Genomic DNA, 17,229 nt, shown 5'->3' on the forward strand with positions numbered 1-17,229 from the left:
AGTTCCTCTAACGCAGTCTCAGATCCAGTCATCCCTTTTGCAGACCTCACATATACTCCAACACAACAAAATGGAATTGGTACACCACAGTACTTCATTGAGTCACTAGATAAAATAATTTAGTCAAATCAGAAATCACAATATGTTTCCTCTTAACAATCTGTCGAAGTGTATAATCTACGTCTGGCATTAATGAGGATTGAGGTTTACAATAGCGACCGACTTCGGCAAATGCTGTATCAGGTCGAAAACCTCCATTTGGCTTTTTGATGAGATAGGATGGATTGAGATATTCTACTGTAAAACCTATATATTTTCTGGTCGTTTAAACACACATACGTCTTAGAGTTCATTGTCTTGTATAGTAGCAAGCTGTGATTTAGAATATTGAGGTGTTCGTCCTTTTTTTGTGGGGGTTGAACTGGTTCCATGTTAATTTTGCTTCTAGAGATCCAACTTCCCCATTGTAGCCTTTAGATATTGGTCTGAAAACATCGTCATACTGTTTAAGTAAGGCTTTAATTTTGTCCTGTACACATAGTTATAATTAACCATCAGGGTCAACTCGATCAAGATTGGAATGTAATACTTGAGCCATATGGAGTTGAGATTTAGCGACAACAGCAAGTGTGGGGCTTCAGATATCGTTATTCTCCAGTGTATATGCAGAAATGTTCGATACGTTTCAATACGAGAGGTTCATCAGCGAGGTTATCTATTCGCAGGTTTCCTGCAACGCTAGAAACTAGACTGGGTTCAGGCCAAGTAATGAGATTTTCATGAGAATCATTGTTGTGAGGTTCAATGAAATATATGTCATCAGTTAAAACCTTATCACTGATATGTTGACATCAATGTAGTCTCCTGGCCTTTAAGTAGTGGCGTCTGATATCGATGGTGCTCGTGCCAAATGTGCTCTGCGCACAGTGCAACTAGAAGTTCCGTTAGCGTACGAACCGTACTTGTACATTCCTTCCCTATAAGTACATGTCGGCGTGCGGGACGATTAAGTATATATTTTTTTCGCTCCATAAATGGAATACCAGCTTATATCTTGGAATCCAAGTTCTCAACTACTAGTCCCTCAACATATAACTAGTGTTTATCTCTCGTAAATGTGAGTCTAGTTTCTCCCACAATTGTTAGAGGTGGTGATCCATCTGTTTGATGGGCGAACTGTGAGCTGCTGGCTATTTTTGCTTTAAATTTGGTAGCAGCGATAGCGCTCATCATATTTCCAGTAGTACCATTGTTACAACAATGTAATGGTAAGTCTTGTACACGTAGGAGTGTAGCCACAATAGACGTCAATAAAAGGTGATTGTTGAAACTGAACTCTATCAGATGCTACAGGGAACTGGTATAGAAAGGTTGAATAAATATTCACTGAATCGCCTACTTTAACATCATGAATATCAGATATATGTTGGTGGTGTCCTGGTGTGCTTTCGTAAATTCATGGAAGGTGTCCGTTGTTTTTCTGCGGTACATGTTGTAATGTACTATTATATTACTTATTTATTTATTTCTCTGTGCAGAGCGTTTGTTTGTACTGTATTCTTGTAACGTAGTGTTGTCATTTTAGCGATATTTTTAACATTGTCATATAAGCGGGGGGTTTGGCTAGCCATAAAACCAGGTTCAAGCCACCATTTTTTCTTAAATGTCCTGTACCAAGTCGGGAATATTTTAGCAGGTGTTATCTACAGTTCGTTTCTATGTATGTTGGCGTTTGCTTTTGTTGTAGATCAATGTTTCTTTTGTTCAGTTGTTTCTCTTATAGTTGATGTGTTTCTCTAGGTTTTAGTTTGTTACCCGAACTTGTTTTGGCTTAATCGAATTATGACTAATGAACAGCGGTATATTACTATTGCCTTTATAGCGTATTCATCCTTCACGGGACTTAAATGAATCTGATGGTAAATATTTTCTTTTGTATATATAATATATATCAACACATATTTATCAATCTCGTTAAAATTAGCTGTTAGTTTTTGTAGCGTATCACAACATCGGATTTTAATCAGATTGCATATTTATTAAATAAAAGATGATGTTCGATTGCCAATGAGACAACTCTCCGACAGAGACCTACTGACGAAGAAGGTTAGCAACTGCATGCCACCGTACGGCCTTTAACGATGAGCAATCCCAAACCGCATAGCAAGTTATAAAAGGCACCGAAGTGACAGATGTAAAACATTTCAAACGAAAACACTAACGGCCGGATTTATGTACTAAACAATAAACGAAATACAAATATGATATACAGCAACAATCGACAACCACTAAATTACAGGCTCCTGACTAGTGACAGGCACATGCAGAATGTGGCGGAGTCATACATGTTTGCGAGCGCTCCAACCCTCCCCAAACCTGGGACAGTAGTGTAACATCCCATCTTTAGAACAAACTATAAAAATCAATTGAAAAGGGCTTACATGTAACTCATTATTTCGATACAAAGCGACAACAAAACATAATAACAAAAACACAAAAGACACAAAGTACAGATAATGAGAGTACTCGTTGTTAATTAAAGCCAATTATAATTTATAAGAAAATCATGTTTCTAAGACTTCCCTATCTTTACCTTAGAGGCAGTCATAACTAGACTGCCAAGATAATAAGGCCACAAGAAGTATAACTTGTCAAAAAAATATCAGTGTATCTATGATGCTAAATGCATTTGGGAATGAACGAAACGGGAGGTGGTCTGTGGGGCCTTCTCTTGAAATACATTATATGTTTACGCATTGATATATGTCATAGTTCCAACTATGTGTTGAAAATATGAACGTACGTACCTCGAGTGTGGTGTGATCGATTACTTGGTTTGGTCTGTAAATTTGCCAATCTTGTTCTATACCCTATCGTAACAAGCCTGGTAATGGATGCACGTTGCACTAGTAATAATAGCTAAAATTATCTATTACAGAAAACCATAAGTCTGGATATAGTAATCATGTGAACTGTCAACATTTCTTTACTTCGAACGCAAAACTATTTAGCTCGGCGAATCTTAAACAATTAAGCAGGACTCTTATAAAAATAATGAAAATACGTTATTAATTTCATACGTCCGAGGCGCTTTTCTGGATTTACCTTCATCAGGAACGCTCAAAGCCGAATATTTAATGTATAATGACCGCAAACGTTGAAGAGCTACATTTATAAACCAAAAAGGACCAAACAAAATTGCCAAATCCATCGAAGGCCAACTTTGCCTGAGGGAGTTGAAACCTGAGTTATAATTGTATAATTTCAAAATTTATAAACGGGCAATTTTATACAGTTTGTTATAAATCATGTTAGTACCGAAGTACAGACTACTGAGCTGATGATACCCTCTTGGACTGATAGTCCAGCAGCAGAGGTATCGCCTCAGTGCTGTAAAAAGATTATAAACATGTATCGTTCATTGTTTCTACTACTGCTTTTTAGACTGCGATGTATTGAAACGTTTAAACATAACAAATGTATACCAAGAAGTACGTTTAAAATTTCTTCTATGAAATTGTTCATGCAACTTGACAGTCATTCCAAAAATGGCAGCCAACGGATAATTTTTTACACCCGCAATCAATTCCGAATGGCAAATATTACCTTTTTTTCAATTTTCGTTAAAAATCATAACACCAAAATTTGATCTTGGGAATCACTTTTGCATTCCATATAATACCTAAATATAGATTGTTGTTGAAATCCAAGCACATAAAGATGAAAATCATTAGTTAATTTGTAAATAAAAAATAATTTTATCATATTTTTCATCAATTTTCATATGCTGCAATATTGAAATACCCGGCATCAATTATTATTTCTTTTGAAATCTTAGCTTAAAAAGACACTTCTCAAAACTTTTGAGTTTTTCATAGAAGAACGAGTTCTTACCAAATTTGTCCCCTTTTTTGATAACAAAAATAGACAAGGATCTTACTTTTATAGATATACATACTGATATCAAATGAGGCAATCTTGACTTATTATACTACATGTACATAAACATGTTGAAGGACGGACGGACAGACAGTATATGATATCGGGCACCACGGCGTTGTCCTAAAAAATTGAACCATCATAGCCCAACATTTTGATTCCCCCCAAAAAAGTCATGGAAATCCAGTCTTTTGCTGTACCAATTACATTATACACTTTCATATAATTACAAAACGATCCTTTTGACGTTCACAAAAATTGGTACCCGATCTTTCACGATCATAAATATAAAATTCATTTGCATATTCCAATTTTGCAACATTTTTTAATTAACCTACTACAAAATAATTTTAAGAGCTATTTGAAACATTAAACATAGAACGACATTGTTAAGAGAATAGTAATCTTATCATTCGATCGTAATATAAAAAATTCATGCTTCTCTACATTTTTTATGTCAATGAAATGTTGAAGATGCTTATGTAGTTTTGTAAAACCGCTGATCTTTTTAACTCTGATTTTCCCTGATACTGATCATAATGATGAACCATTTTTGATACATCAGATTATCTATAGACCTTACATGTATTTTCTTGATAAGATTTCCTAAAAAGTTCATACATGTAATACCAGATCTCTAACGATTGCATCGCAATACTTGACTACGGTTACTAATTCTTTTACGATCGTTTTTTCTCGATATGCCGAATGACAGCCGCGTGTTGCTACCTGTATAAAAGACAGTCTTATTCGTACTCGGATTCCGATTCCGATGGTTATTGTTAACCTAATAATCGTAATATCTTACGAACGGACAAAACTAACGATTTATCAAGGAGCAATGATTTTGTTCAGTGAAAATTTTCTACCGATATTGCAGTGTGTTTAAAGCGAACAGTTTTATATTCTTTTTACATCTTTGTTATTATTGTTAGTGTTGCCATTTTTTTTTTATGTTATTATCGATTGATTACATATTCGATTTATCTCTCTTGTCGCAATAAAAAAAATGAACTTTATTAGTGTGACGTCCATTTTCATTGACCTAGTGTACACATGTTTGTTTAGGGGCCTCTGAAGCCCACTTCCGGATGCAGGATTTTCTCGCTGTGTTGAAGACCCATTGGTGGCTTTCGGCTGTTTTCTGGTCGTTGGTCGGGTTGTTGTCTCTTTCACACATTCCCGATTTTCATTCACAATTTTATTTGATTTTGTAATTTCATTCAATTTGTTAAAAACATTTCCACGTATCTGATTTGCCTTTGACTGATTGGTTGTCCCGACGTTAACATTCAGTCGCAAATATTTCAGGACGAGATAAGCATTTAATACACACGTCTTTTTGACAACCAAGCAACAAAGTTCTGCCACACAGTTTGCTATCTTGGGTGACAATACAACGAACTAATAACACTAAATTTTTGTTTATTCTTTAATATACACAACCTGTTCTTTTGCAGTCTATTTAACTTTCTCATTCACGTTTTTCTCTTCCGTCTGCCCGAAAAAGTTATGCTTCAAGACATCTTCGTGGAATTATAAGCAAAGTCATTAACTAAGATAGTTTTAAATATTTAACCATGAAATAGTTTTCTTATTTACTGGTTCGAGTCAATAAATCTGAGTGTAGATTAGTTTTTATAAGAACAATATTTATCTATAAAAACGGACGAAGAGATACATGTAATATATGTAAGATGTCGTTTACAACTGTTCAATTTTTTCATTCATTCCCGTATGTATTCGATATAGTCTTCAATAATGAGTTCTATTGAAAGCACTCCTTAAAGAAAAAAGACCGACATGTACTAGTATCTACGTTTTTCTCGGATATATATGTCGTTAACTGCGCGTTTTATTGCATTTTATATATATCTGTTTAAATTGGCTGCAGAAAACTACGGAAGCGTATTAGCGCCACACATTTTTTTTTTTATTTTTCTTCTTATGTTTGCGTTATAACGCAAACCTTTGCGTTATAACGCAAACCTTTGCGTTGTAACGCAAACCTTTGCGTTACAACGCAAACATTTGCGTTATAACGCAAAACCTTTGCGTTTAACGCAAACATTTGCGTTATAACGCAAACCTTTTGCGTTATAACGCAAACCTTTCGCGTTATATAACGCAAACCTTTCGCGTTATATAACGCAAACCTTTGCGTTAAACGCAAACCTTTGCGATATAACGCAAACCTTAAAGTTTGCGTTAAACGCAAACCATTGCGTTATAACGCAAACCTTTTGCGTTATAACGCAAACCTTTGCGTTATAACGCAAACATCTTTATTTCAATTATTCATTAAGTTTTGTATATATGTCCGTCTGTCATTCATTGCGGATGTGATTTACTAATAGATAAAAAAAAAGAAACATACATACAAGGCCAAATCATTATAATAAATATGCATAGGAAAAATGGAATAATTGAAGTGCAATTATACATAAATTAAGACTGATTTGTGCATCAGAAAAGTATATAATTTAACAAGAAAATAGATATAGTATATAGTCATATTAAAATTGAAAGATCAAAAATAATGTCATACAATTGTGAAACCTCTAAATCAAATAGACAAAATGATCTTTCTGCTTTAAAATGAATTATTAATAAGGAAACATTTTTTTTAAATCTCAGAATATGATCAAAATTCTTTGATAGAAAGTCATTGAATTTTTATTTCAATATAATGAAGTATTTTTAAGATGCTTGGGTAGCAATTTGAACAGAGAGAACATAATTTTATTAATAAAACATCTTCATTCTATACATTTATTGCCAAAGGGTAGCTTGTTTGAATGTAACCTACTTTACACAGTTCTCAAACGAGAGCTTACTTTTGAAGTATATTTATATTCGGTTATAGCTATATTAGCAGGGTTGATTTTTTTCTTAGGTATAACCTCAATTTACTCAATTTTCTTTGTAATATATATACTAGTAGTAACTTGGATATCGTTTTTGGGGACCTTTATAGTTTGTTGTTTAGTGTGAGCCAATGCTCCGTGTTGAAGACCGTAATTCGGCCTATGATGGTTTACTTTTACGAATAGTGACTTAGATGGAGAGTTTTCTTATTGGCACTCATACCACATCTTCTTGTATTATTCTGCTCATTATTAGTCATTGATATGATCTAATTATTCAAGCAGTTTACTTTGCAATTACTACAAAGGTGATAAATTTTATTATATCCAGCCTCCTCCATTAATAACTACTGTTTCCTTTGAATCTTAAATAAGAAATAAGATAAAACAAATGTTTGCGTTATAACGCAAAGGTTTGCGTTATATTGCAAAGGTTTGCGTTACTTAATATAACGCAAAGGTTTGCGTTATAACGCAAAGACAAACCTTTGCGTTATAACGCAAACATAGGAAGAAAAATAAAAAAAAAATGTGTGGCGCTAATACGCTTCCGTAGAAAACAAACAACCAACAACAAAAAAACTGAAAGAAAAGAAATCAAAACAACAAATAAATTACAGAACATCTTTTTCAAGTTAACTAGTGTTTTTTTATAGATAATTTGTTCAACAAATTCCTTTATTTATCGTTTTGAGTATGCCAGTCTAGCTAGAACATAAATCAGTAATAATCATTTACGGTGAGATATTGATCATTTGGATTTTGTAGGGTTGGGGAGAACGAAGTGATCTCGGATTTTCCAATTAAAAACCGATATTTCAGTTTAACTGCTAGTAGTCCTTTGTTAATTTATGTATCATTGTCATTTTGCTTAGTTTCTTTTGTTACCTATTCTGACATCGGACTCGGATTTCTTTAAAACTGAGTTTTACTGTGCGTATTGCTACGTGTTTCTTTATTCTACATTAGCTAGAGGTATAGGGGAGGGTTGAGATTTCACAAAACATGTTTAACCCCGCCGCTTTTTTGCGCCTGTCCCAAGTCAGGAGCCTCTGGCCTTTGTTAGTTTTGTATGTTTTTTTATTTTAGTTAATTTATATGTTTTGGGGTTTAGTGTGACGTCCATTTTCACTGAACTAATACACAATTTTATTTAGGGACCAGCTGAGGACCACCTCCGGGTGCGGGATTTTCTCGCTGCGTTGAAGACCCATTGGTGGCCTTCGGCTGTTGTCTGCTCTTTGGTCGGGTTGTTGTCTCTTTGATCGTATCCCCATTCCATTCTCAATTTTATTTCCCCAGCGGTGTTTACTTCTAGATTGTATTTTTTATAAATACAAGTCGGACATGTTTACTTTTAGTTTGAGCCTAGATAAGTTTTCAAAAAGATTCCTTACCCTTCCATCAATTTTTTTACAGTACCCTATTTCAATTAAATGTACTAAGATGTACGACATTATGTTGTCATGTTTATAAAAATGGTACGTTTGTACGATTTATGTGCTTGGTATATAAATATATCATTTTCTTTGCCAACATTAATGACAAAATAGTATTAATTATGTACAGTACTATATATACGTCAAGTTTAAAATATAATAAATCCTATGTCTTCAATTCAAACTGGTTTAAAACAAACCCTGTAATTTTTTTTATGTAAAAGAGATGTATACGGGAAGTGAACAGAGAGTCTATTAACATTATTTGATAAATGAATACTCCTTCGATCGTTTCTTGAAACGGCGAGTTAGGACGACTTTCGTACGTTCGTAAGATGTTACGAAACCTCTAATAAACTAAAATTATACGGAAATGATGGTCAAATGCTACAATAATTAAAGATTTTACACAAAAACAAATGTTATTTATCTCAGTTCTAGAGACTGCTTACTATATGATACGTTATCGCATCTGGGGTATATTTGTGACGTTATGATTGGTTACACGCCGTCACATGGTGACCCCCTATGTACATTTGTATCCGTAGGGGTAAGTAAATTTCAAAGGGCATCATGACATCACGTCTACTATAATGGTGGCGTCATCTTTTAATGTTATTGTATTTCACTGGTTTTTTTTAATACAAAACCTGGCAGGAAAAGTCCCGTGTGATTTAAATTCGTTAAACGGTTCACTTCTGACCCCCTCCGTATCCATAGAGGGTAAGTACAATTCATTGAGGATTCGGCCTTCGGCCTGCATCCCAACTCCCTCCCTGTGTATGTTTACTAACCCTCTATGGATCGGTAGGGGGTCAGTAGCAAACCATATAACTCATAAAGTATTTCGTTGAATTGAAATATTATTCATGTCATTGTCTGAGATTTATACAGAAACAAATAGGTCTTGATTAAAGAATTTGAATTATTTAGCCACACTTTTACACACATTACATGATCTTTCATTACTTCGGATATTTGTATACAGTTCAATTTATTTGTAAATTTGTTTTTAGCACGAAGGTTTAAATTTGGCGCGCTACCGCTTGGTCTTGCAGACCCCACATACCCAGCCTCGTTTCAGTTTGGACCATGCTTTCTCGGTAACTGCTCATGGCTGCACGCTTCTTTTTTGCTAGCTTTCTCAAAACGCGATGGCCGAGGGACACGATGCTGAAAAGTTAAGAGACATTATCGAGAGTTTGAGAGCCGGTAAACAGAAACAAATGGATTCTAACGAATCTGATGATGACTTCCAAGAATCATTCGAGGAACTTGACCAGGAAAACGGTGGAACGGCGAATCCGAAACTGGACACTGCACATGATAATTCTGAAATGGAAACAAGTGAACTCGAAAAACAATTGAAAGAACTCCAAATTGAGAGTAAGAAGGCTCATTTACGCCAGCAAATAGAGAAGGAGAAAGAAAGTTTGCGAACAATACACAGGTCTGCTTTGACACTCCCCGAGGGACTGCAACCATCATCCTTACAACAGCATTCTGCAACAGGTGAGCCTATAAACTTTTCGCAACCTAACAAGGAACAAAGTGCACTTCAAATCTTATCTTTCATATGGCCAGAACCTGTTGAACAATTCCAAACTTTTACTCTCGGAGGCGAGGTCGAGTTCCGTGTCTGTAAAAAGAAAACTATAGATAAGGTAACGATCGAAGAATGGGGGTACGCCAACATCAGAATTATGCAAGAATTGCTCAAGCAAAAGCGTCTTAGTAACATTCAGGGTTATCTTAACTATACGGCTGACATTTATCGTTTAGCGGCCAGGAATGTTTGGTATTCCGTGTTATTATATGATAAAGAGTATCGCCAAAAACAGGCCGATGAATTATTCGAATGGGGAATTTATCGCCAGGATTTACGCGATTTCCAGTTGGTGTCTAAACGTGACAACCCTACATTTCGAGCATTTTCTGAAGCGTCGGTTGGAGCATCTAAAGGTAGGGGAAGGAATTCTAGGCCAGGGATAGACGAGCGCCGCAAAGGTCCGTTTTTACCAGATGGGAGAGAAATTTGTCGAAATTTTAATTCCAATTCATGTTTTTGATCGGATTGCAGAATGATGCATACATTGTAGCTGTGCGATTTGCTTCTCTAATGCGCATTCGGCGCTTAACGGTCATTCTCAACCCACAAATAAGCCAAAAAACTTAGAACTGCCTCAAAATCGGGAATAGTCGTGAATAGAAAGGCGACCTCTACGACTAATGGTTTGCATTTCGAGGCTTGGGGTCGTCTTTTGCCTATAGACATAGAAGACCGTGAATATATTTTAGATGGAGTAAAAAATGGATTTCATTTGTGTATAAAATTTGGTCCGCATTATCCGGTTAATAGAGAAAACTTCGTCCGCTTTCAGATACAGGTCAAAAGTTGAAAATCAAATTAAGAAAGAGATAGAATTAGGAAATTATATCGTAACAAAATCTATTCCGACAATTGTGAGCTCATTAGGGGCCGTGCCGAAGCCAAATGGAGATATTCGTTTGATACACGACGCGAGTCAACCGATTGGAATTTCATTAAATTCGTATACTAGTGATACTAATTGTGCTTATATGGATATGCGTCACGCTTTAAAGCTCATCAAACCTAATAGTTTTCTTGCAAAAATCGATTTAAAAAGTGCTTATAGATCCGTGTGTTGCCATGTTTCAGATCACAATTTAACAGGTTTAAAGTGGACGTTCTTAGGTGATGATAGTCCTACATATATGTTTGATTCTAAGCTTCCTTTTGGGCACTCCCGGAGTCCAAAAATATTCCAAAAATTAAGCGAAGCAGTGTGTATAATAATGAAATGTAGATATAATATTAAATGTATTGCATATTTGGATGATTTTCTAGTTATTGAAGATACAATGTTTAATTGTAATAGAGGGTTACATTTATTGATTCGTACTTTACGAGAATTAGGATATAACATAAACTGGTCTAAGGTTGAAGGACCAGCACAACGCATTACTTTTTTAGGTATAATTATAGACACTCGTGAATTGACTCTTACTATGCCACCGGAGAAACAGTCTGACTTTTATAATTTATTATTGTCTTTTCAAAAGCGTAAACGTGCAAGTATTAAACAGATTCAATCTCTTTGTGGTAAACTAAATTGGGCCTGCCAAATGGTCAAGGGAGGAAGAACTTTTCTCAGACGTTTGATTAACTCTATTTCCAGCGCACAAAACCGCAATGACAAAGTTTTATTGAATTCTGAATTTGAAGCTGACATTTCTTGGTGGTTAAACTTTATGAGTGTATTTAATGGAACTGTTAAATTCATAGATTTCAAGCCTATCACTTCCTTACAAACTGACGCTTCTTCGTTAGGAGGCGGTGGCTATTATAACGGAGATTATTTTTATGTGAATTGGGCTATTGATTTTCCGGTTTTCCGAAAGGAACATATAAACATAAAAGAAACATTGGCTGTTGTTTTATCAGTGCTTCGTTTAGGCCACTTGTGGCAAAATAAAACTGTAATTGTGCTAACTGACAATATGACTACAAAATGTATTCTAAACAAGGGATCGACAAAAAACAATGTGTTAATGAGTTTATTAAGGGACTTGTGTTGGCTGTCCGCGAGGTATAACTTTGACATTAAAGGAAAATTTCTAAGTGGACGTTGCAACATTATAGCGGATGCTGCATCCAGGCTGCATGAGGAAGGCCAACTTTCAAGACTGTATGATATCTTAACAAGTTATAGTTATATTTCTTTTAGTGCAGACGAACTGTTGAGACACGTGTCTTATGAATTTTATATTTGTAGATGGTGCAAGCCGGCCATTAGACTTGGAGATAACTGTAGGACGCTTGAAAACCAAGGAGTGGGCTGAATCAACATCAGGAACGTATCGTACGCATTTGAAGACGTACGTTCAGTTTTGTGAAGAGTATGAGTTTAAAGCGGTGCCTTGTGATGAAAAAACAGTTGAGTTTTACGTGGCTTATTAAAGTGGATAAAAAACACTTTGCTTATAGTTCCATACGTTCTTATATTAACATTATATCTATTTTGCATAAAATGCACAACTTGCAAGATCCTATTTCAAATTCGTGGAATATAAAACACTTGTTAACTGGTGTTAAACGAGAATTAGGTACAAACCAATCTTGTAAAGCGCCAGTTACTTTTATTGAGTATGAAAAAAGTACTTGATATGTCAAACCATAATAACATTGTATTTTGGGCGGCTTGTCTGACGGGGTTTTTTGGTTTCTTACGCCCTAATAATTTTCTAGTTAAAGGAACTTTTAACCCAGAGTTCAACTTGCGCAGAATAGATGTCTTGCCTTGCAGCTGGGGTATGCTCGTACGTCTTAAAGTCATCAAAACCCTTCAGTTTCGTTCCAAGCCAATAGAAGTAGTGCTACCTCATTTGTATAATCACCCACTGTGCCCAGTTGCAGCCATGTCTAAGGTGCTTGCCTTGGTAGGAGAACCATTGGATCCCCTTTTTCGGTTATCAGATACTTCATGTTTGACATACACAGTTTTCCTGAATGCCTTTCGTTTTACATTACAACTAATGAAGTTGGACCACCTTAGTTATGGAGGCCATTCTTTTCGCAGAGGCGCGGCGACATGGGGTAGCAAAGTGGGCCTTTCAGACGATGACATAAAATTGTTAGGATATTGGTCAAGTGATTGTTTTTCTCGGTACATAGATTGTGATATGGACAAACGGCTGAAAGCCATCTCTACCTTCAGTACCCTTTTACCACGTTAATTTCCCCCTCTTTGGGTTTGGGACTTTATATTACTTCAATGCTTGTCATAAGATTGGGAGCATGTATGTAATTGGGGGGTTTTTAGCTTGGGGGTACCAAGCTATTAAATATTGCCATATTGTCTTATGTTTTTGTTTTTATACCAAGTAAGGTAAAGTTCAATTTATTTGTAAATTTGTTTTTAGCACGAAGGTTTAAATTTGGCGCGCTCCCGCTTGGTCTTGCAGACCCCACATACCCAGCCTCGTTTCAGTTTGGACCATGCTTTCTCGGTAACTGCTCATGGCTGCACGCTTCTTTTTTGCTAGCTTTCCCACCACCCTCCCAGTAGCATTACTAAGGGTGCTGTGTACATGCATAGCTATTTATTAACTGTATTTTGTAGCATATATTATGATTATGTTGTGGACTTTATATTACTTCAATGCTTGTCATAAGATTGGGGGCATGTATGTAATTGGGGTTTTTTTTAGCTTGGGGGTACCAAGCTATTAAATATTGCCATATTGTCTTATGTTTTTGGTTTTATACCAAGTAAGGTAAATAACAGTTTCAATAACGGATTAGCACCCATATTTTAAAATTGCATTTATAGTTTATGGTTACAAGGTTAAGATATGTCGGAAAGTACATTTGTAACTGGTTGATATTTATTCTTTTTGTCTTTCAAGATTTGGATTTCACAAGTTCACAGTGATACTCGCAAATATCTCCTGTACATAAGATATTCATCACAGAAATATAAAAAGGAAGGTACTGTTCCCTTTGAATTTATTTCACAGCAGATTTTTATTTTCTAAAGACGTCTTTCAGCATCACAACTTAAAGTGTTTACTATGAGATTTTAACAAATTGCACATGATGGTGTATTACTTAATATTAAATTCTAGATTTATAAAAGTGTATAAACGGCTAAAAACTGCGATTAATGTGAATGTTCTCAAATTTCAATTATTTCTTAATTATAAGAAATATATTAAAAGGATTACAGGATTGTCTTAAAATATTTGACAGTACAACTGATCACTTTAACTACCAACTCCTCCTCCGAGAATACAAGACAAAAAACTGATCACATTAACTACTAACACCTCCTCCGAGAATACAAGACATACAACTGATCACATTAACTACCAACACCTCCTCCGAGAATACAAGACATACAACTGATCACATTTACTACTCTCACCCCCTCCGAGAATACAAGACATACAACTGATCACATCAACTACTAACATCTCCTCCGAGAATTCAAGACAAACAACTGATCACATAACTACTAACACCTCCTCCGAGAATACAAGACATACAACTGATCACATTAACTACTAACACCTCCTCCGAGAATACAAGACATACAACTGGTCACATTAACTACTAACACCTCCTCCGAGAATACAAGACATACAACTGATCACATTAACTACTAACACCTCATCCGAGAATACAAGACATACAACTGATCACATTAACTACTAACACCTCGTCCGAGAATACAAGACATACAACTGATCACATTAACTACTAACAACTCCTCCGAGAATACAAGACATACAACTGATCACATTAACTACTAACACCTCCTCCGATAATACAAGACATACAACTGATAACATTAACTACTTTCACCCTCTCCGAGAATACAAGACATACAACTGATCACATAAACTAATTTCACCTCCTCCGAGAATACAAGACATACAACTGATCACATTAACTACTAACACCTCCTCCGAGAATACAAGACATACAACTGATCACATTAACTACTATAACCTCCTCCGACAATACAAGACATACAACTGATCACAGTAACTACTAACACCTCCTCCGAGAATACAAGACATACAACTGATCACATTAACTACTAACACCTCCTCCGAGAAAACAAGACATACAACTGATCACATTAACTACTTTCACCCTGTCCGAGAATACAAGACATACAACTGATCACAGTAACTACTAACACCTCCTCCGAGAATACAAGACATATAACTGATCACATTAACTACTAACACCTCCTCCGAGAATACAAGACATACAACTGATCACATTAACTACGTTCACCCTCTCCGAGAATACAAGACATACAACTGATCACATTAACTAATTTCACCTCCTCCGAGAATACAAGACATACAACCGATCACATTAACTACTAACAACTGATCACATTAACTACTAACACCTCCTCCGAGAATACAAGACATACAACTGATCACATTAACTACTAACACCTCCTCCGAGAATACAAGACATAAAACTGATCACATTAACTGCTAACACCTCCTCCGAGAATACAAGACATACAACTGATCACATTAACTACTAACACCTCCTCCAAGAATACAAGACATACAACTGATCACATTGAATACTAACACCTCCTCCGATAATACAAGACATACAACTGATCACTTTAACTACTTTCACCCCCTCTGAGAATACAAGACAAACAACTGATCACATTAACTACCAACACCTCCTCCGAGAATACAAGACATACAACTGATCACATTAACTACTAACACCTCCTCCGAGAATACAAGACATATAACTGATCACATTAACTATACTAACACCTCCTCCGAGAATACAAGACATACAACTGATCACATTAACTACTTTCACCCTCTCCGAGAATACAAGACATACAACTGATCACATAAACTACTAACACCTCCTCCGAGAATACAAGACATACAACTGATCACATTAACTACTAACATCTCCTCCCAGAATACAAGGCATACAACTGATCACATTAACTACTAACACCTCCTCCGAGAATACAAGGCATACAAATGAAAGGCAATGATCAACGAACAGCATATAGTTACATGTATACAAATTATGTTTAAATGTATTTGAATTCTTATTTGTAAAAAAAAATCGTTTGAGACTACGCATAATCACATTTTAATATTAGTAATACATGGAATTCGATACATATGTACGATGTTAATAAATATGATACACCAGTTTAACTGTTTAAGGTTATCATATGCAAAACACGTAATGCAAGGACTTTTTTGACGTGAATGCAGTGTAATTAAACTATAATTCACAATTTGAAAAGATAGAATGAAATTCATAACAGTGTAGCTATGGCCATTCATTGACTGGGGGAAATTAGGTGAACGTTCGTCTGTAATGCCCACTCCTCACGACGTACTTATCATAGAAATTTAAACTGTGAGGTCACCAAAGGTTTTAAACGCCTAAATAAAATAATTAAAAATACTAATCAGGAATAACCTTTGTAATTTGAAAATAAATAAAAATGGCCTTCAACACGGAGTCTTGGCTCACACCGAACAGCAAGCTATAAAGGTTGAATACTTAAAATTCTTTACTTGATTTTTTGTTTTGGTTTGACCATCAATTTTCCTAATATGATATCGCACGTTCTTTCAGATTATTTTTTTTACTTAATTGGCTTTAAAAGTTACAATGCATGATGTCGTCTGTTTATGTAGTTCATATGTGTTTTTCGTTTCTCGTTGGTTTTCCCGTTTGAATGGTTTTACACTAGTAGTTTTAGGGCCCTCTATAACTTGCTGTTCGGTGTGAGCCAAGGCTCCGTGTTGCAGGTCGTACCTTGACCTATAATGATTTACTTTTATGAATTATTACTTGGGAGGAGAGTTGTCTCATTGGCACTCATACCACATCTTCCTACATCTATCTATATCAATACATTTTTTTCCCAACAAAAGAATACATCACAAGAATATAAGTTTTGTAAGAAACGTGAGAAATTGTGTTGGACTTGAAGATAAGGCAAAGTGACAAATATCTGAAAGAATGAATCGTTTTATGGTATCAAACAAAGAAATCAAATGATTTTTTAATTATCCAGAACTCTTCACAAACAAAACCCACATGTATACGCATTGAATAAATAGTAGGCCATTCTTAAATGATCACACCGTAGAAGTAGTTGTGCTCTTAATCAATGAGATATTTTGTGAATTAACCCCATCAACTTGATAGTTTTTTTTACAATGGATAAACCTATTTTTTTTTATTATTATTCAATAATATCATCTCTGAACATTATTATTCTTATAAATGACACGGTTGTATGTGATGATTATAATAAATATTTAAAACAAATTCCTTTCAAGCTTTGTAAAAAGAAAGTTGCATTTTATGTATCGGAATGTGTAACAAGTGAATATTTCAATCCCCACTGGAAGGCCTCTGACAGACTGGGTGA

General features: G+C 35.3%; 1 pseudogene; it reads left to right on the forward strand.

Moving 5' to 3' along the window:
* Positions 1-11,136: 11,136 nt before the first annotated feature.
* On the forward strand, positions 11,137-13,125 carry LOC139523630 (uncharacterized; annotated as a pseudogene).
* Positions 13,126-17,229: the final 4,104 nt, after the last annotated feature.

The sequence above is a fragment of the Mytilus edulis genome, chromosome 5 (genome assembly GCF_963676685.1).
Source record: "Mytilus edulis chromosome 5, xbMytEdul2.2, whole genome shotgun sequence".
In the NCBI taxonomy this organism is placed as follows: Eukaryota; Metazoa; Mollusca; class Bivalvia; order Mytilida; family Mytilidae; genus Mytilus; species Mytilus edulis.